Raw genomic sequence first — 14,202 nt, forward strand, 5'->3', positions numbered from 1 at the left:
AAGTTGCCAGTTCATTTCCTGAGGAGTTCATCGAAGTTGTCAGTTCACTGCCTAACGAGTTCATTGAACTTCTTCATTGGAGTTGCCAGTTTGCTGCCTGCCCTATGGAATCTGGACTCATGATACCCACAGTTGCATGAGACACTTTTATAAATCTTATATTTAGAGATATCTCTTGTTGATTCTGTTTCTCTAGAGAACCCTAATAGATTATACAAAATACTTTCTTGAATCACAGTGGAGTGAAGTTGGAAATCAATAACAGGCAGGAGTTCAGAAAATTCACAAATATATGGAGGCTAAACAACACACTGTTAAACAACAAGTGGGTTAAGGAAGAAATTACAAGAGAAATTAGTAAATACCTCAAGGCAAATGACAATGAAAACACAACATACCAAAAGTTATAGGATGCAGCAAAGGCAGTGCTGAGAGGAAAAATTATTACCCTAAATGCCTATATTAAAAGAGAAGAATGAGCAAAAATTGAGGAATTAACTGTTCACCTGGAGGAACTAGAGAAAGAACAGCAAACTAACCCCAAAGCAAACAGAAAGAAAGAAATAAAAAAGATTAGAGGAGAAATAAATGAAATTGAGAACAGGAAAACAACAAAGAGAATCAACAAAACCAGAAGTTGGATCTTTGAGAAAATCAATAAAATTGATGGATCCTTAGCTAGACTAACAAAAAAAAGAGAGAGAGAGAGAGAGCAGATGCAAATAAATACAATCAGAAATGGGAACCGGGACATAACTACTGACACTGCAGAAATAAAGGAGATAATGAGAGGATACTATGAGCAACTATATGCTAACAAACTAGACAACTTAGATGAAATGGACAACTTCCTAGAAAAGCATGAACAACCAACATTGACTTGAGAAGAAATACATGACCTCAACAGACCAATCACAAGTAAAGAGATTGAGTCAGTCATCAAAACTCCCAAAAAAGAAAAGCCCAGGACCAGACGGCTTCACATGTGAATTCTACCAAGCATTCAAGAAAGAGTTAGTACCAATTCTGCTCTAACTCTTCAAAAAAAAATTGAAGAGGGATAGCTACCTAACTCATTCTACACAGCCAACATCAGCCTAATAGCAGTCAGACAAAGATATTACAAAAAAAGAAAATTATACACCAATCTCTTTAATGAATATAGTTGCAAAAATCCTCAACAAAGTACTCACAAATTGAATCCAGCAGAACATTAAATATATTATACACCATGACCAAGTGGGATTTATTCTAGGTATGCAAGATTGGTTCAACACAAGAATATCAATTAATGTAATATACCACATCAGTAAATCAAAGCAGAAGAACCACATGATCATCTCAATTGATGCAGAAAAGGCATTTAACAAAATTCAACATCCTTTCTTGATTAAAACACTCAAAAGCATAGGAATAGAAGGGAACTTTCTCCATATGATAGAGGCAACATATGAAAAACCCACAGCTAACATCATACTCAATGTGCAAAGACTGAAATCTTTCCCTCAGAGATCAGGAACAACACAGAGATGCCCACTGTCACCATATTTATCCAACATTGTGCTGGAAGTTCTAGCTGGATCAATTAGGCAAGGAAAAGAAATAAAATTCATCCAAATTGGAGATGAAGAAGTAAAACATTCACTCTTTGCAGATCCAATATGTAGAAAATCCTATACGTAGAAAATCCAGGAAAAAATCTACAGCAAAGCTATTAGAGCTAATCAATGCATATAGCAAAGTTGCAGGGTCCAAGATCAACAAACAAAAATCAATAGTGTTCCTATATACAAGTAATGAGAAACAGGTGGAGGAAATAAAAAAAAAAAAATTCCATTTACAATAGCAACCAAAGAATCAAGAATTTAGGAATAAACTTAACCAAGGCCACAAAAGTCCTTTACACAGAAAACTACAAGAAACTGCTAAAAGAAATCAAACAGGATCTTAAAAAATGGAAGAACATACCATATTAATGGATTGGAAGACTCAATGAAGTTAAGACGTCAATTCTTCCTAAACTGATTTGTAGATTCAATGCAATACCAATTTAAATCCCAACAACTTACTTTGCAGAAATAGAAAACCCAATAACCTAATTTATTTGGAAGGGCATGGTGCCCTGAATAGCCAAAAATGTCTACAGAAAGAGGAATGAAGTGGGAGATCTCATACTACCTTTACATATAGGATTTTCTACATATAGGATCTGCAAAGAATGAACGTTTTACTTCTTTCTCTCCAATTTGGATACTACAAAGCTACAGAAGTCAAAACAGCATGGTACTGGCAAAAGACAGAAACACCAACCAGTGAAACTGAATTGAGTGCCCATAAATAGATCCTCTCATCTATGCACAATTGATCTTTGATAAGGCACTCAAACCAGTGCAACTGAGATAATAGCAGCCTCTTCAGAAAATGGTGTTTGGAGAATAGGATATCATATCCAAAAGAATGAAAGAGAACTCTTGTGTCACACCTTATACAAAAATAAACTCAAAATGGATCAAAGACCTAAACATTAGTGCTAAGATCATAAGACTTTTAGAAGAAAATGTGGGGAAATTTCTTAAAGATCTTGTGATAAGAGGTGTTTTCCTAGACCTTACACACCCAAAGTGTGAGCAATGAAAGAAGAAATAGACAAATGGGATCCCCTCAAACTTAAACACTTCCGTACATCAAAGGACTGCCAGAAAAGTAAAAAGGCAGTATATGCAATAGGAGACAGTATTTGGAAAGCACATATCAGATAAGGGTTCAATATCCAGAATATATAAAGACAACCTACAAATTAACAACAAAAACACAAACAACCCAATTTAAAAATGGGCAAAAGACAAGGACAGACACTTTTCTGAAGAGGAAATACAAATGACACAAAAACACATGAAAAGGCCCTCACTCTCAAAGCTGCCACCCAGCACCCCCTCACGCAACCAGGCCGTCGTGTCCCCACCCGAGGATGCCCACCCCCACAGCCGGCTCCTTACCCTCACCGCCCACCACCCCACCCCAGCACTACCCTTCACAGCAAGGGTTCCTCGCTCCCAGCGCGGGGCAGCCACCCGACCGCCCCCTGCGGCCTGAGCCCCGTGCTCCCGGCCCAGAAACACCTTCCAACCCCTCACACTCACCTGCACCTGCAGCGGCCTGCCGCTGGGCACCACTGTCATGTCAGAATCCCGGTTAGAGGGCTGCCCATCTCCCAGGGTGCCAGTGCCCTGCGCCATCTTCCCGCAGCGTGCAGATTGAGGAAAATTTGCATATCTTTGATGAGTTACGACAAATGCATACATCCATGTAATGAAAACTCCTCTCAAGATGCAGAAAATTACCATCTATTCAGACCGCCAAGACCCCTCTAAGTAAATCCCTACCCCACCCCTTCATAGATTTGTTTTGGTTTGTTCTAGAACTTCATATAAATGTAATTATTCTGTATGTATTCTTATGGATAAAGCTTCTTTCACTTAGTTTAATGTTTTTGACATTCATTGTCAAAATGTACATCAATAGTTTATCGCTTTTTATTGCTGAGTAATATTCCATTTTATGAATATACCAGTTTATCCATTCTACTGTTGATGGACATCTGAGCTGTTTCCAGTTTGGGGCTGTAATGGTTAAGTTCATATGTGGACTTAGCTAGGTTATGGTGTCCAGTTGTTTGGGTAAGCAAGCACTGGTCTGATTGTTACTGTAATGATATTTTATGAATTTAAATTGTTAGATTTTTTATTGCATCTATGGCTGATTACATCTACAATCAACTGAGGAGATTTCTTCAACAATGAGAGAAGTCTCATCCAATCACTTCAAGGCCCTAAAAGGAGAAGTGATGATTTCAACAGTCAGAAGGAAGAATTCATCTCTAATTCTGTAAGCCAGCTTCTACTGGGGAATTCATCAAAAACTTTGATCAGAGTTCCCAGTTTGTGGCCTGCCTAAAGAATTTGGACTTGCCAATTTCCACAGTCATGTGAGACAATTCCTATAATAAATCTCTTATTATTTACAGTTAAAAAAACATATGAAAAGATGTTGAACTTCACTGGCTATTAGGGAAATGCAAATAGTCAAAACCACAATGAGACATCATCTCACAACTACTAGAATGGCCATTATCAAAAAAAAAAAAAAAGAAAAAAAGAAAACAGAAAATTACAAGTGCTGGAGAGGATGTGGAGAAAGAGGCATACTTATTCACTGTTGGTGGGAATGAAGAATAGTGCAGCGCTCTGGAATGCAATGTGATGGTTCCCCAGGAAGCTAAGTATAGAACTGTCATATGATCCAGCAATTCCACAAATGGACATTTGTATACTGATGTATATAGCAGCATTATTCATGATTGCCAAGAGAAGGAAACAGCTCAAATGTCCATCAACGGATGAGTGGATAAACAAACTGTTATATACATATAATAGAATATTACACAGGTGTAAGACAGAACAAAGTCATGGAATATATAACAACATGGATGAACCTTGAGGACATTATGTCGAGTGAAGTTAGCCAGAAACAAAAGGACAAATACTGTATGGTCTCTCTAATATGAACTAACATTAATGAGCAAGCTTTGAGATAAAACTGAGAACACAGATTATCAGGAGATAGAAAGAGGGTAGAGATCAGGTATTTGATGCTGAGTGAGTATAGAATGTTCAACAGGATTGACTGTATAGATCCAGAAATGGATAGCACAATACTCTGTGATGGTAGCACAAAATTGTGAGTACACTGAACAAAGATGTCTGTGAATAAAGCTGAGAGAGGTGCAATAGGGGAATGTATGACACCAGAGGTAAAGATAGATGATAAAGACTGGGACTGTATAACTTGGCAAAAACTACAGTGGCCAATGACTGTTGCTAAATGTACAAATATAAAAACATTTTTACATGTGGGAGAACAAATGAATGTCAACCATCCAGAGTGTTGAAAAAGGAATGGTATTTGGAAAAAATATATAATCAAGGCAAACTGGAGTCTATGGTCAACAGTAACATTGTAATATGCTTCCATTAAATGTAACGAAGGCAATATACCAAAGCTAAATGTGTATGAAGTGGGATATAAGGGAAGAGTATGGGATTCTTGGTAGTGGTGTTGTTGTCTGACCTTATTATTGTATTGTATTGTATTGTATTTTTCTTTTATCTTTTTTATTATTTAGAAAAACTTTTTGGAGTAATGAATGGGTTCAAGTGCTGAGTGTGGTGATGAATGCACAACTATATGATGTTACTGTGAACAACTGATTGTACACTGTGGAAGTTTGTATGGTATGTGAATATTTCTCTATAAAATTACAGGGGGAAAAATAAACAGAGGGATACAAGTGCTGGAGAAAACATGGAGAATGGGATGTACCTATTCACTGTTGGTGGGAAAGTAGAATGGTGTAGCCCATCTGGAGGACAGTGTGGTGGTTCCATAAGAAGCTAAGCATGTGGGTGCCATAATGACCTGCAACCTCATTACAGGGTATATACTTGGAAGATCTGAGAACAGGGACACCAATGGACATTTGCACACTGGTGTTTATGGTGGCAGTATTCATGATTTGCAATGGATGGAGGTGGCCTAAGGGTACATCAACTAGTGAACAGAATGGTGAACTGTGGTGTATGCATACAATAGAATATTGAGCAGCTGCAAGAAGGAATGAAGTTGTGAGACACACAATTAGGTGAATGGATCCCGAGGACAGCATTTTAAATGAAGTATGCCAGAAATGAAAAGACAACCATTATAATGCCTCACTAATATGGACTAACTATAATGTGTAAACACTGGAATTGAATGTTAGAGCATAGGTTGGCAGGGTGTGCTGGTTTGAGTGTATTATGTCCCCGAAAATGCCATTATCTTTGATTTAATCTTGCGTGGGCAGATGCTTCAGTGTTAATTAGATTGTAATTCTTTGAGTGTTTCCATGGAGATGTGCCCCACCCAACTGTGGATGATGACTCTGATTGGATAATTTCCATGGAGGTGTTATCCCACCCATTCAGGGTGGGTCTAAATTAAATCACTGGAGCCATATAAATGAGCTGACAAACAAAATGAACTCAGTGCAGCTGAGAGTGACATTTTGAGGAGCAGCTACAGATAAAAGGGACACTTTGAAGAACACACTGGAACTGAGAGAGGATCTTCAGCTTACAGAGACATTTTGGAGACAGCCTTTGAAAGTAGACTTTTGCTCCAGAAAAGCTGAGAGAGGACAAATGCCCCAAGAACAACTAAGAGTGACATTTTTGAGGAGCTGAAGCCTAGAGAGGAACATCCTGGGACAAAGCCATTTTGAAACCCAAACTTGGAGCAGACATCAGCCACGTGCCTTCCCAGCTAACAGAGGTTTTCCACTGCCAATGGCCATCCTCCAGTGAAGGTACCCGATTGTTGATGCATTACCTTGGACACTTTATGGCCTTAAGACTGTAACTGTGTAACCAAATAAACCCCCTTTTATAAAATCCAATTCATTTCTGGTGTTTTGCATTCTGGCAGCATTAGCAAACTAGAACACAGGGGAACACTTATTGTAATGGTCCCTAGAGTGTAAGCTGTTACAGCAGTCACATCAATTCCTGAGTTGTAATGGTTATCTCTACATTCTGAGATGCTGAGCTCTTTGTGTATAACCTGGTTGGTCTCTGGAACTCTGGGTATCTGTATGACACCTGAAACTCAGAGCTAGAGCTCAGCAGCTATGAAAGTCAGTATTACCTCATACCGCAACTGCCTAAAAAAAAGTTGAAAAAGAGTTCAGACTTTAATTTGAGATATAAATGAAGTGGATCTGATTAGGACTAGGGCAAATCAGGCCAAAGGGTAAAGGGTGATATTGACTGTGTTTTAAAATTTCAACTTCTGTGTGAGACCAAGGGAAGAGATGTTTACTTGTTGCAGGATCTATATTTTCAGTAGCACACTAAATAATTTAACTTGTACAGTCAGTTTATTCAACCACTATAATTACATGGGACTTTGACTAGGAAGTGTGATCTGGTAGGCTTGTACAGGTTGGTGTGAAATCCCAAAACATCCCAAAGTAATTTGGGCAGAGAATAAAAATGTATTTGCAGAGTCCCCCTGAAGAACTGGGAAAAAATGCAGAAATGTTGGACTTCCCCACCTGGGTTATTACTGATATTCTCACAAACATTGAGGACTACTAATTTAGTAGGCTGAGCCCTCGATCTTGGGTCTTGACCTTATGAAGCTTGTTACTGCAAAAAAGAGGGTAAACCTACCTATAATTGTGTCTGAGTTTCCCCCAGAGAACCTCTTTTTTGCTCAGACATGGCCTCTCTTTCTCTAAGCCCACTCAGCAGGTAAACTCACTGCCCTCCCCTGCTACATGGAACATTACTCCCAGGAGTGTAAATCTCCCTGGCAGTGCAGGACATGACTCCCAGGGATGAGCCTGGACTCAACATCATGGGATTGAGAAAATCATCTTGACAAAAAGGGGGAAGCAAAATGAAACAAAATAAAGTTTCAGTGGCTGAGAGATTTCAAATGGAGTTGAGCGGTCACTCTGGAGGGTGTTTTTATGCACTATATAGATATCCCTTTTTAGTTTTTAGTGTATTGGAATAGCTAGAAGGAAATTCCTGGAACTGTCGAACTGAAACCCAGTAGCCTTGATTTTTGAAGACAAAAGTGTAATTATGTAGCTTACACAGTATGACTATGTGGTTGTGAAAACCTTGTGGCTCACACTCCCTTTATCCAGTGTATTAACAGATAAGTAGAAAAATGGGGACAAAAATCAAATGAAAAAGGGTGGGATCAGTGGGATGGAATGCTTTAGGTGTTCTTTTTACTTTTATTTATTTATTTTTTGGAGTAATGAAAATGTTCAAAAATTAATTGCAGTGATGAATGCACAATTATATGATGGTACTGTGAACAATTGATTGTACCCTTTGGATGATTGTATGGTATGTGAATATATCTCAATAAAACTGAATTTTTAAAAAAAGAAAAAAATGACTACCAAAATGAGTGTGTCCAAAGATGACATACTTGGCACCACCTTCTGGAATGTCCAGACAAAGAAATTATTCATTCATTTGTTCACTCACTCACTCACTCTTTCATTCAACAAATATTTGAGTGTTTACAATATGTTTATTATACCTTAGGGATACAACAATAAATCATCAGATAAAATTGCTGCTCACACAGAGCTCATATTCTATAGGGGAAGATAGTTAAGAAACATACAAATACATAGTTAAATAATACATTTGAAGGTAATAAATGTTACTGAATTTAAAAAAAGGGTAATGGATATTGGGAGGGGCAAGATTGGTGACATTTGAGCAAATTCCTTGAAAAAGGAGAAGGAGTGAGCCGTGTGATATCTGTCAGAGACAAAACACTCTGGCGAACAGTCTTCTAGGCAAAAGGAAGAGCCAATGGAAAGGCCCTGAGGCAAAAATATACCTGGCTTGTCCCCATATTAGCTAGGAGGCTCAGGTAGCTGTAGCAGAATGAATAACAGAGTAGTTGGAGATGAAGTCAGAGAGGTGACAGTGGCTACAATACAGAGGGCCTTAGAGGTTGTATATAAGGACTTTGGCTTTTCTGAGTAAAATGAAGAGCCAGTGGAAATTTTTGATTTATGGAATGTCATGATCAGATTTACTTTCTAATTGGATCACTCTGACAGCTCTGTGGCTCTGCCGAGGCAAGCTGTAGGAGAGCAAGTGAGGAAGCAGCAAGAATAGTTAGGAAGCTATTGCAATAATACAGGTCAGAGATTATGATAACCTGCACTAGATTGGTAGCATGAAGATGTTGGAAAGTGACCAGAACTATGGATAAGTTTTGGAAGTAGAGCATACAGGATTTCCTCACAGACTGTATATGGTGCAGGAGATAAAAGGAGGAATCAAAAATGACTTCAAGATTTTGGGCTTGAATAACTGGAAGGAAAAGGTTATTATTTACTAAGATGAAGAATGCAGATAGAGCAGTTATGGAGTAGAGGGCCAGGAAGTCAGTTATAGATCTGTTAAGCTTGAGATACTTATTAGACAACTGTATTATTCAAGGTTATCAAGAGAAACTGAACCAGCATATACATATACACATACATACACACAGACACACACATGAGGTTTATAATAATAATTGACTTACATGACCGTGGGGGCCAGCAAGTCCAAACTCCATAGGGAAGGCTGCAAACTGGAAACTGCAATAAAAGTGATGTTGAAGCAATTTGTCCAAATTCCCCAGGGGACGCTGGTTACTTGGAAATTCCAGCAAAAGCCAACAATGCTGAAGCTGAGTCAGAAATTTGTCTTCCAACTTTTAAGATCTCCAACTGATTGGATAAAAAGACTCCCCATATTGCTGAGGGCAATCTCCTTTGTTGCTCATGGAGGCAATCAACTGATTAAAGATGCAATTCCATCTGCAAAATACTCCCATAGTCACAAGCAGACCAGTGCTTGACCAAGCAATTGGATATCATAACCGAGCCAAGGTGATATATTAACTTAACTATCACAACATCCCAGTGGAGATGTCAAGTAAGCAGTTGGATATATTGGGCTCGAGTTCAGGGGAGAGGTTCTGACTGGAGATATTAAGTTGAGAGCTGTCAGTATATAGATAACATTTAAATCCAAAGGAGATGAATGAGCTCACTTAAGAGAGTGAGCATAGATAAAGAGAAAAGATTCAATGTGTTAGTCCTGGGGTGCCCCAATATTAGGAAGTCAAGGAGAACAGGAGCAATAACAGAGGGAAACAAGAAGGATGCTGATAATGTGTTCTTTCTTGACCACAGTGATGACTACATGGGTGTATTCACTTCTCAATAATTCATTGAGCTGTATACTGATGATTTGTGTTCCTTATTCTGTGTGTGTTATTCTTCAATAAATTTTTAACTCACCTTCCTAGTCTTTCATGTATTTGTTATTTCTCCTTGGAATCTTAAAGACATGAATCTCTTCAGGAAATTTTAACAAAGGTGCAGTATACCTAGGATCAGAACTCTTCCTTTCCATTAAGCAGCAGTCAGAGGGAAGGCTTATTGCTAAAATTATGCACATATAAAGCATATAGCACTCCAGTTGTCTTCAGCACTCTTCTTCCCCAATCCTTATGGGATTGTTAAACGTAAGTCACACCTAAGCCCTATAATTTATCATGAACCATCTAATGGCATTATGGTCATAGTTAGAAATGCTTGTTATGTGATCAAGAGAGGATGCTGGGCATTCTGTGAAGCCTTGGGGAGTTATGTCATTCAGCCTAACTTCCTCTCTTGTCCACACCAAGCAAGTGATGAATACATCTAATCTAAATACCTTTTTAAATGCTGTAGTAGTTTGAAGCTACATGTTTCCCAGAAAAACATGTTCTTAAATTTAATTCCTGTGGGTATGACCCCATTGTAAATAGGACCTTTGATGAGGCAACTTCAGTTAAGGTATGACCCACCTCAATCCTATTACCGGAGTTCTTGATAAGCAGAGTGAAATTCATATATAGAGAGAGAAATCCACAGGATGCAAGAAGCTGAGCCCAGAAGAAGAGGGGGAGACCAATAGATGCCACCATGTACCTTGCCATGTGACAGAGGAACCCAGGGGCTTCAGCAGCCAGCCCCAGAACACGGTCTTTGGGAAGAAAGCATCACCTTGATGAGCCTCTATTTGGACTTTTTCCCAGCCTCAAACCAAGAGCAAACAAATTCCCATTGTTTAGCCTGTCCCATTTCATGGTATTTGAGCAGCCTAGGTAACTAAAACAAATGCTTAGATCCTACTTGAAGCTAGCAACTTCAGATAGCCCAAAATACTTTGGGAATTCCAGAATTTCACCTATCTTTTCATTTCCTTAACCTGGTCCATAGGTCAATCATTTAAAGTACTTGTAATTCTCCAGGCTAATCCATGATGCCTGTCCATCCAAACTGCTCCTTTCCCCAAAAAATTTGTCTCCCAATAACTGTCTGTTGCTCCTCTAACTCAATATTTATTTTATAGACAACTCTATAAACTCTTATATAAATTTACTTTTTAAACAAGTATTAAACGGGGGCTAAAACACAAACAAATGGACAGGAATTCTGGCTACAGTAAAGTGAGGAGGCTGGCAAGTTCTCTCCTCAAAAAACAACCATAAACCTCAACAAAATTGTCAAACATAACCATTTCAGGGCTCTGGAAATCAACAAAAGGAAAACAACTTGAGAAACATTTATTCACAAAAAACCGCTGAAGTTCAGGTAAGAACTATAGGAGTCTGTGGTATACTGACTGGAGATGCTTTCATCACCCTATTTCCCCTAGCTCAGTGAATTCCATGGTTCTACCAGGATGGCAGCAGCAGTGAAAACAAGCAGCTTTATTTCCAAAGGGAGTTTGAAGCAGAGGGCAAGACTCACACCATAAGGCATTGCAAGTAAAAGTTGCAAACTTGGGAGGAAATGACCACGGGTAGTCAGACTGATTAACAAGGAAGTTAACAGGGAGATCCTGGAAATGAAAGAGCCAAAAGGGACTAGCTAGGCTCTCCAGACATTTCTGGTTCACTTGGGAAGCTGCTGGATATACAGGAGACTGAAAAGGGATTGCTGGAAGGTAAAAGCAGGGATATATGTGAAAACTGCCTGAAATTTGAATGTGCTTACAAATCTACAGATCCATCAACAAGGTTGGAAGCCTTACTGGCATGAGATGTTTGTGTACAACCTCTAAATAATGATTAGCTAACCTTTAAACTTTTCAAATATAATATAACTCTATCAATCCTTACAAAGCCAGATTTAAATATTAAAAATATAATAATAAACTACAAAAAGAGTGCATGTGAATGTTGAGAGCAGCATTACTCGTAACAGCTAAAAAGTGGAAATAACTCAAATGTCCATAAAGTATTGAATGATAAACAAAATGTGATATGATTATCAGTGAAATACTATTCAGCAGTACAAAGGAACAAAGTACTCATACATGGATGGACCTCAAAAAAAGTACACTCAGTAAAAGAAGCCAGAAAGAAAGAATACATATTATATAGTTTCATTTATATGAAATGCCCAGAAAAGACAAACTTACGGAGAGAGAAAGTGGATTAATGGCTTCCAAAGATTGGAGGTGGGAATGGGGAATGATTGTAAATGGGCATGCAATTTCTTTTGGGGGAGATGAAATGTTTAAAAATTAGATTGTGGTGATGGTTGCAAAATTCTGTAAACATACTGAAATGCCTTGAATTGTGCACCAAGTGGGTGAATTTTAAGGTATGTAAATTATACTTCAATAGAGTTGTTAATGTTTTTAACGTATAATGATAATTTTTAAAAACTGACCAGAAACATCAGCAGTTATACACCACTGGCTAAAAAATTCCATTCCACAGATTAAGTTCAACATTTAGTAAACACAATAACAACAAACTGCAACTACAACAACCCTAAAAAAAATCAAAATCTAGAACTTCTACAATATAATATCAAAAATGTCCAGTTTTCAATAAAATATTATGAGATATGCAAAGAAATAAGAAAGTATGACAAATACTCATGGTGGGAGGCTATAAATAGAAATGACCTCTGAATAGGCCCAGATGTTGAATTTAGCAGAGGGAGATTTCATAGCAGCTATTTTAAATATATTCAAAGAATTAAAAGAAAATATGTCAATGACTCAACAAATAGGAGATTTCAATTAAAAAAATAATAACTGTAAAAAAGAAAAAATGGAAATTCTGGAGCTGAGAATTAAAATAACCAAAATAAATATTTTTAGATGGGCTTAATGACAGATTCTAAAAAACAAAATAAATAATTCATGAACTTGAAAATAAAGCAATAGAAATGATCCAATCAGAAGAAGAGAGTGAAAAAGATGGAAGAAACTTGAACACAGCCTTAGAAATCTGTGTGACAATATTGAGACTAGCAATATTCATGTACTGGGGTTCCCAGGAAGAAAGAAGAAGGAAAAAAATATTTGAAGAAAGAACAGTCAAAAACTTCCCAACTTTGATGAAAAATCTACAGAATCAATAAACTCAGTGAACTCAAGTAAGATAAATACAAGAGATCCATATCCAAATGATTGAAAAACAAAGACTCTTATCATCAGCTAGAGAAAAATGACTCAACACATACAGGGGAAAAATAAAATTAAGGCCTAACTTCTCATTAGAAACAATGGGAAGGCAGGGCAAGATGGCAGAGTGATGAGGTTTAGGTTTTAGTTACTCCTCCAGGGCAGTAGGTAGAAAGCCAGGAACTGCATGGACCAGACACCAGAGAGTAATTTGACTTTGGGCATACTTCATACAACACTCATGAATGTTTGGAACAGCTGAGATCAGTGAAATCTGTAAGTTCGCATGGCCAGGGGACCCATGCCCCTCCCTGCCAGGCTCAGTCCCATGGGAGGAGGGGCCATTGGTGCTGGGAATGAGGAGGGGGAACTGCAGTTGCAGCTCTTATTTGAAAACTCAGACTGCTGATCCAAATTCCAAACATAGATAGACTGAGATCAGATACCAGAGATGGGAGCAGTCAGCCTGGTGGAGAGGAGATAGAGCTAGCAAAAACAGCAAAAAAAAAAAAAACAAGAACCCAAAAATAAAAACAGAAACTTTTTGGAGCTCTGGTGAACATAGAACAGAGAAGGGCTGGGCTCAAACAGAGTCAGGCTCATATGCAAACCCAGAGGGCAAGTTTCTTTGTCAGAAAAGCCAGTTTCTCTGCTTTCTTGATTGTTCTTTAATGGCCCTTATCTTCTTGTCTCTTAGCATTTCAATACCGATTAGATCTGCAAGGAGGGCCCTTGTGTTTTTTTTTTTTCTTTTTATTCTTTTCTCTTTTTCTAAAACAATTACTCTATGAAGCCCATTACAGAAAGCCTCAAAGACTTGCAATTTGGGTCCAGACAAGAGCAGAGCTAAGGGAGCTCTGAGACACAAAGCAAAATTCACTAAACACCACAACTTCCAAGAAAAGGGGGGTGTCCGCTTACAGCCATCTTCCTGGTGTACTGGGAATGCTCCTGCCCAGTGCCAGCACCACAGCCCAGAGCTGCCCCAAACAACTCAGTGTGACAGGAAGTGTTTCCAACAACACATGCTCACACCACAATACCTGGCATGGACAATAGCCTTTCCTGCACCCTCAGCTAATTGTCCCAGAGCTGGGAA

At 38.3% G+C, this 14,202-nt stretch overlaps 1 pseudogene; it reads right to left on the bottom strand.

The window, feature by feature from the left end:
- LOC119542659 overlaps positions 1-3,236 on the bottom strand; it is a 42,898-nt pseudogene extending 39,662 nt beyond the window's left edge.
- Between the last annotated feature and the right edge of the window lie 10,966 nt (positions 3,237-14,202).

Source organism: Choloepus didactylus, chromosome 8 (genome assembly GCF_015220235.1).
Source record: "Choloepus didactylus isolate mChoDid1 chromosome 8, mChoDid1.pri, whole genome shotgun sequence".
Lineage (NCBI taxonomy): Eukaryota > Metazoa > Chordata > Mammalia > Pilosa > Megalonychidae > Choloepus > Choloepus didactylus.